Source organism: Chenopodium album, chromosome 17 (genome assembly GCF_948465745.1).
Source record: "Chenopodium album chromosome 17, dcCheAlbu1.1, whole genome shotgun sequence".
Lineage (NCBI taxonomy): Eukaryota > Viridiplantae > Streptophyta > Magnoliopsida > Caryophyllales > Amaranthaceae > Chenopodium > Chenopodium album.
In genome coordinates, this window is record NC_137850.1 from 46,629,631 (window position 1) to 46,638,110 (window position 8,480).

At 32.2% G+C, this 8,480-nt stretch overlaps 1 pseudogene; it reads left to right on the forward strand.

Annotated features, from left to right (window-relative positions):
- Positions 1 to 6,322: 6,322 nt before the first annotated feature.
- LOC145588248 (uncharacterized protein At4g06744 pseudogene) lies at positions 6,323 to 7,942 on the forward strand (annotated as a pseudogene).
- Positions 7,943 to 8,480: the final 538 nt, after the last annotated feature.

Genomic DNA, 8,480 nt, shown 5'->3' on the forward strand with positions numbered 1-8,480 from the left:
ATTATTTTTAATAATTGGCGTGAATATTAATATCCCCAAAGATAATGTGGCAAATAATATATTCCAGGTAATAACACATAGACTAGCCTTCACCTTAAAGATCTTATGCGTATCCAAGGGTTAAAATATGAGGATATGACTCTAACAAATTAACAATGTCCACTACTGAGCTTTTAACTTATGAGAAAAATAATGCTATGTGCTAATCAAGAATATGGGGCCTAAAAGAAGTAGTAATAAAGAAGAAGTGAATGAGGATGAGTGGATGACTAAAAGTAAAAAAATTAGCTGAAGACAAAGATCACTTCTTACAATAAGGCCTTGATTTTAGCCCAAGGACAGAAAAATGTGATAAAGCCCATTATGAAATTTTTGAGGATGGGCCTAAACTTCTAAAATGGGCTTACCATCATAATGTGAGTTTTTCTGACCCACATCATCATTAACTAAATATGCACTGCAATTTATTATGAGTTATGTTATTCCATATAAATAACTGATTTTGACGTACTATCTTCGTTTCCTTATATTTTTGCTTCAAATACTCTTTTCACATAATGACTGTACCTTTCTCATAAAATATACTTTTTCCGTTCTTTTTTACTTGATCCGTTTTGACTTTTACACTGTTCACCACTCCTCCTTTGACCTTTTTTTGTGAATACTCCGTAATATGTAAGGAAAAACATATTCATATTGGATCTTTTTGAATTAGTTTCTATAATTATTATCATAATGTATAACTTTTATATTTTTACTTATGGAGAATTAAAGTTATTGATTGTTAAACTTTTACATTAACAAGCATGATAAAAGAAATGGGTCAAGTAAAAAAAAAAGAGAAAGTATAAATAAAAAAAAAAAAAAAAAAAAAAACCGCATACACAGTAATAATTAATTCAATTTTCAAATTTCAACCACCATAGGTCCATACCAAAGTAATTACAAAGAGGCAGGGTGAAAAGGACCTTTAAACGATCAAAAGATCATACATTGTCTTTGAAGGAGTAATAAAATAAATGATCTGATAATTTATTTAGTCTAGTACAAATCTTTAATCTTTCCTTAGCTTCGGATGTTGGTCATGTTACATGAATATTTAAATTGGTAAATTAAAGCTAGCCGCATTTATTAGTGCCAAATTTATTTTCTCAAGTATGGAGTAGATTGTCTCGACATGGAGCCGGGTTTGTGAATCTATTGTAAAAGCACTGTATTGTGAGTATGATTTGTATCTCTATTGATACTATCTCACCTGTTTTTTTTCCTTTGATCCGTGAGAAAAGTAAATATTTGTATCTTAATATTTGCAAGCCTTAACATTAATTTTGACTTAGGACCTGTTCTCATTGACTGAAATGAGCTGAACTGAAGTGAGCTGAATATTTTATGAGAGAAGGAAATTAGTAGCTGAACTAAATTGATTGAAAATAATCTGATGAGAACAGGGCCTTAAACCTCTTTATACACTAATATTAATAGGCAAGTTAATTCTTCATTAAGAGGTAACATGTATTACACACTCTTTCTCTTAATATCTTCCCTTCTTTTCCTTCAAAAAAAAAAATATCTTCCCTTCTTCTTCTTAAACACTTTCTAACTTTACCATCGGAGTGGTTATCTCCAAATTCACCCCGGAGTTAGCTAATCCTTATTTTCTGTGTAGGTGCTTAGCTGGACGCTAGGATTTTCACGGATCCTAAATACGGATTATCGGGTTACATGCAGAACGGTATCCTTTGTAATTTTAAGCTATATCGGTTAATTCCTGAGGTTTTGCAACCTAATTTTGAACAAACTAATACCTCTTTTACTCTTTTATAAGATATCAATGTTTTTCATGTCGATATGGATTTGTTATCATGTTTATAAAATTTCATGCATACATTTAACACATAATATGTATATATATATATAAAAAATTAAGTTAATAAAAATATTTAACGTTAAAGTTGGGCGGCATTGTATACTTGAGTGCAGAAACAGAGGGGAATTAAGGTTATTGTAAAGGATTAACCTAAAAGAAAAAGATATTGTAACATGGAGACAAGTTAATAAGCCAATTTGCTATGTAGTTGTAGGTTGAATTTAGTGCATGCCAAACGCTTTCGTCCAATACCCTTTAAATTTGTCCATAATACTCATGTGCTCAACTAGCTCAAATAGTCAAATTCATACATTTTGGGAGGGGTGTGATAAATCATACATGACTACATGAGCACATTGCACCTACTTGTGCTTTTTTTTTTTCAGTATATCTTTGATGTAAGGTAGCAAACTACAAATGCAAATATCTTGCAAAAGATGATTAAAATGTACTGTCCACTAATAAGCACACAAGTGTGCTATCTACAAGATTACCAGTCATTTTGCTCAGTCAAAACTTAAAACTCTCACTCCTAAATGAACAAATGAGAAATTAAAATAAATCGATGTACGATATTTACAATGAATAATTATTGTTATTGTATATATGTAGAATTGTAGATGATGTAAATTTTCTTGTTTGTATAAGGCACATCAAGGTGGGGAAAAGGAAAAAAATCACTTTGGGGGCTTTTTTGCTTTTCTTCAATAATAATTATAATGTCGTTGTTGTCTTTTGGAAGGTTGATGTTGATGTACCCTTTTCTTAGCTTGTCACATACTAGTATGAAATTGATTCCAAAAACTGTTTAAAAACAGTGTTTGGACATATGAGTGGATAGTTAATAGTGTAATCCTTAGGTTAAAACTGCAGTAATTGTGAAACAAACAAAAGTGTCTTACATAGATACGAGTGTCGAAGCTTCTTAATTGACTAGAGCTTCGTTTCATTATGCATAATACTTCGTAATGGTTATCAATCCATTATCATAGCAAAAAAATTTGCACCATATAATTCTAAACCCATGCATGCAAAATATTATAACATTTTTTGAAAATTGCAATCAATTAACTTCCATTCTTTCCTTTTCTTACCCTCATTCTTAAGCAAATTCATAATATACCTATATATAATTACATAGTAATAATACCCGGTACTAATAAATTTTTTGTTCGTACATTATATTTTTTTTTTTTGAAAGAATTGTTCGTACATTATATTACCATAATATATGATGGATAAAAAGAATTTAAATGGCGTATTATTAAGGAGAGCTTATTAGACTACGTACAATGGGCCGAAAGGCACCAAAGACTTTAAAAAGTATGATCAATCAATCACCTACAAATAAAAAAACTCAACAAAGTAATATGAACCATACGCTATAGATAATAAAAATGCATGAAAACAAAATACATGAAACTTAATGTTGCCCTACTCTTGTAAAAAATATCCAAGCCTATTTGCCGTGACTCTTGACTTTTCAAATTAGAACAAAAAAAAGGTTAACAACTTGATATGTCTTTTTCAGCTATAAAAATCCATGATTCAAAAACTCTTGCTTGGAGCTTTACAATCGATCTTCATGAGAGTATTAGGCTTTGTTTGGTTCAATATTAGTAAAGGAAGAGAAGAGAAAGGATGGGAAGGGAAAAGAAAGGAAAAGAAGGGAAAGAAAGGTGATTTTATTTTCCAATATTTGGTTGTTGAAAGGAAATGAAGGGAAGAGAAAGGAAATTACTTTTATTTTTCTTTTTCCAGTCAAATTCCTCCAATTTTGGGAAGAAAGGAAAGCCAAAATTTTGTTAAGAGACTTTCCTCCCACTTCCCTTCCTTTCCTTTAGATTTTTATGTTATTTATTCAACCAAACATGGGAATATGATTAAAACAATTTCCTTTCTTTTCTTTTCTATCCAAATCCCTTTAACCAAAAAGGGCCTTAGTATTTTCATATGATGGAAATTAAGATTAATGCATAAGTTTACATATCATAGACCAAAAATAAGCATACATATATGTGAATCTGTATTAGAGTAGAAATTTACTTTTTTCTTCCAGATATCATGTATAATTTTTCATATTAACTTATACTCACTTTTGCTTCTTCTATCTTTCAGATTACATGTATTCATATCCACTTATACTCATATTTGCCTCTTCTACCTTTAAGAATTACAAGATAGTCAAATACCCTTTTTTTTTTTAAGAAAACAAATACCCTACTTTTCAAGCTGAGAATGCAATAAAAGATCGAGGAGATATGAATTGTAGTTTAAGACAATTGGGAAAAAATGTTACCTTTATCAACACATTAATAACTCATGTTTGAATTTTACAACATGTCTCGGGACTCAAATTAAAATTTTTATTTGTAAATTAAATAAGTCTTATACTTATTACTCCCTCTGTCCCTATTTTTTTGCCCCATAACTAATTTTTGAGTCAACTTTTAATAAGTTTGACTGCAAATTCCTATTAATGTATAGGAGATAATATAGTTAAGTGGGATCTTGTTGAATTCGTCGAATTATATATTTTATTAATATCAAGTTTTTATAATTTTTACACTTATAGATCTTGAGATATATACGTTTTAACACGCGTCTCGAAAACCGTGAAAAATCCAATGAAGCAAAAAAAAAGGGACAGAGGGAGTACTTTACTAGTACTTCTAAAATGTTTGGACATGTAAAATCCAATATTTGTCTCCCCTCTAGATTTTCTCCTATGGAGGGTTTTTTGGTTCTCTCTATGGTTTTTCCCTTAGAAGGGTTTTTCTAGCCTCCATTGCTAGATTTTCTCTACTTTTTGAAGGTTTTCCTTCAATCTTCTCCTTCTCTCTCTTTCTCTTCCATCTCTTTTCTTCTGGTCTCAATTGTAAATTTTTGTATGGGCTTCCACCGGTATTTGTACCGGTGGTAAGTCCCAAAAAACTTTTTAATTGCTTTCAATAAAGGATCACATCTTTATGGTGGTTTTTATTCTATTAGGTTTAATTTATTTGTTTGTTCGTCTGCCAAAGATTGAAGATTTAGGGGTTCACAATCTCCAAAAGTATCTCGAAGGCCATATGAAAATTTTCACCCTAACAACTATTCTTCCGTGGATCTCAAGACGAATTAGTGCTAACTCACAAATTGTATTGCTTCGGATGAAGATTTTATAAAAGCGATCGTTGATCGAATTTGCGATATAACTAGTTTTAAGGTGAATTGTATTTGTGTTGAAATTTTAGATTTTCGCAGAGTTGTTTGTAAGTGTCATTTAGTTATCTTTCATTAATGAAAACATTTTCTTCCGTCAAAAAGAATAAAAATAAAAATAAAAAAATCCTATATTCACTTAGCGTCATCACCTTCACATGATTACAAGCGAAATTAATTATTTTATTGATTACCCTAATTATAATAATTTTCTTAACACGATTTTTGTAAGGTGAGCTAATGAAATTATAGCATGCAAACTATAATTTAATAAATTGTAATGTCATGAATTCAGTAGCATGCATGTTGTTAATAGTACCATTCCCGTTACGCAAGTATGCAATAGGTTTGCTCTCATTAATTATTCAATTTTCCTGAAATGAGAAACACTGTAGTAGATAGTACTCATAGTAGGAGTGGCTTTCCATCACGAAATAGCAATATTTATAAAGGTTTAAACATACCACATGTGAACGATTAATGTCTGCATCAAGAGAATTGTATATTTACAAAGACAAAAATAATGACATGTTAACAAGCATCTACATCAATAGTTATTACGTATAAATGCCTTCAATAATTAATTACTTATAGATTAAAAGTGACGCTCTAATAAGATCGACTTACAAACAAGATTTCATTGAAAACCAATACATTTCATTCTTTTTCGACTACTTTCTTCGTGTTTTTTTTTTTTTTTTTTTTTTTTTTTTTTTTTTTTTTCTCTTTTTCTTTCTATGCATCATACGGTAAGAAAAATCATACAGAACATTAAATTAAAACAAATTACACCTTTATTAGATTTTATAATGCACTACATTGCCTACCGGCACAACCATTGTATGAGAAAACATATATTGCCTATACGCTATACCCGTTACTGCTCAGCTCGTTAAATGTAGCATTCTTTATTTGTCTCATTTAACCTAAATAATTAAAGAGTATATATTATGTACTTTATATGTCTTTATAAGATAACTCGACACAATAGATTAAACATTCGTTGCAATCATCAAATAATTTAATAATTTATGAGGAATTTAATGTATATGCAATTTAGCATATCCTTAAATTTGGTAGCTATTTCAAGAACAAAAATTAACTCAACTCCCACCCATACATAAGTACAAACGTACTCATCCTCTACATAATTAAGAAGACTCAGTCAACTTTTGTCTATTGCACTATGGCAGCTGTACTGATGTCCACTCCATCAATTATTTTTCATCTTTATAAGGGGATAAGGAAATACTAAACGAGGTACACTCACAAAAATCACCCCTAAACTAAGAAACAGTGAAAACCTTAGTTGCAAAATTATGAGCACCAAATCCTCTATTTTTGCCATTCCTACTACCCATTTCATACACATCATCTTAATATTTGTGTCACTATGTTGTACGTACCATGTTGTAATTGTAGTAGCCACCTATGACATTCAAGCCACTCCTAGACCAAATAGACAAGCCTTAGGCATTGTCATAGGCGGCGAGCCTATTTCCATTGGTGGCTCGCCTGCCCCTGAAATGCCTGAGAATTGTCCTCCACCACAACCACCACCAGCACCATGCCCCCCTCCTTCGTCGTTACCACCATCAACCACCCCTTCTTCATCTTCACCACCCCCGCCCCTCGGAGAATCTCGTGTCCAAATAGCCACAAAGGTCATACAAGAATTCATTAAAGGGATTGATACCGACAATTGTGGCTTATCCACGAAGGTTAAACATATGAAGAATCCTGACTTATGTGCCAACCCTAAGTTTGGGTGTGCACCTCTTCCCAACAAAAAGGATTTAGGCCTCTACTCGTTTCAATTTAACGGGTGTAATATCATGGGGAAAAACATTACCCTAGATAACTTCATCAACAAACTTCCCGACGTGTCAATTTTCCACGCTAATTCCAATAATTACGGAGGAAAAATCCCGGTGTTAAGCGCTCTTCCTTACCTATTTGAGTTAGACCTTAGTAACAACAAGTACACAGGGAAGTTCCCTATGAATGTACTTACTGCTACTAAGTTAACCTTCTTGGACCTTAGATTCAACTCATTTGTGGGCCCGGTTCCGCCCGAATTGTTTGACTTACAAGTGTTGGCTCTTTTTATCAACAATAATAATTTTGAGCAGGACCTTCCACTCAATATGGGCTCAACCCCGGCCGCTTTCCTAACCTTTGCCAACAACAAGTTCACAGGCCCAATACCAAGATCCATTGGGCAGGCCTCGAACACCCTCCTCGAGGTCCTCTTCTTAGGAAACAAGTTCTCGGGCTGCCTTCCTTATGAGATTGGGCTTCTAAAAAAGGCCCGTGTTTTTGACGTCTCGAGGAACGTCCTAACCGGCCCAATACCGCGATCGTTCGCATGTTTAGGTAAAATGGAGTACCTGGTGTTGGAAAAGAATGAATTCTATGGTTCTGTGCCTGAGGAAGTATGCATGTTGCCTCACTTGAGGCAATTGAAATTGTGTGATAACTATTTTACCCAAGTTGGGCCGGAATGTATGAAGCTGATCCAAAAAGGGGTGTTGGATGTAAGGCACAATTGTGTATTGGGCCTGCCTGATCAGAGAAGCCCAGATACTTGTGCACTCTTTTTTAAAAGGCCCAAAACTTGTGGTGACTTTGAAAATAAAATGCACAAATATATGCCTTGCAAGAAAACTGCTCCATATTTGAATGCTGAAATGTTAATTGAGGGAGTCCCACAACCTCAGCCATCTGTAACTTATGGAGCTCTTAGTCCTGATTTTGATTAATTAGTTGATAAATTTTAAGAGTTCGCTATTGTAGTAGAGTTGAGTTTGATGTATTAGATGTAATTGTTTTCTTGTAAGTTGTAACTACGACATTGTTTTTTTCTTGTAAGTTGTAAGTTGATTAATAATGTTGAAATAGTAGGTCCTGTTTGGTTGGGTGTAAAATATTTTCACTGAAAAATAATTTTCCATGAAAAACCATTTGCATTAGAAAATGTAATTTCCTACACATTTTCCCTTGTTTGGTTATATGTAAAACAATTTTCCAATTTAAATAAAATAAAACTAATATTAAGTGGGGCAATTTATCAAACACTTTGTAGGCATGATAAAAACATGTAAATATATGAATAAAAATAAAATTTGCAGCAAGTAGATTGCATCTAATAACAAATTCCCAATTTATAATCATCTTTAGAAAATTTAATCACATCAAAAATAATAATTTCAAATTGATGTACTTAATAATTTTTGTGCAAAAAATACCCTAAAATAATCAAAATATAGGCAAAAAATACCCTAACATAATCAAATTTTAAACCACATTAAACCCTAGAGTAATAGTCAAGTCAAGAAGAGAGAGAATATTACCAATTTGCAGCAGGAGATCGGGTGAGGAGATCTACTTGAGCTTGCAGCTCAAGAAG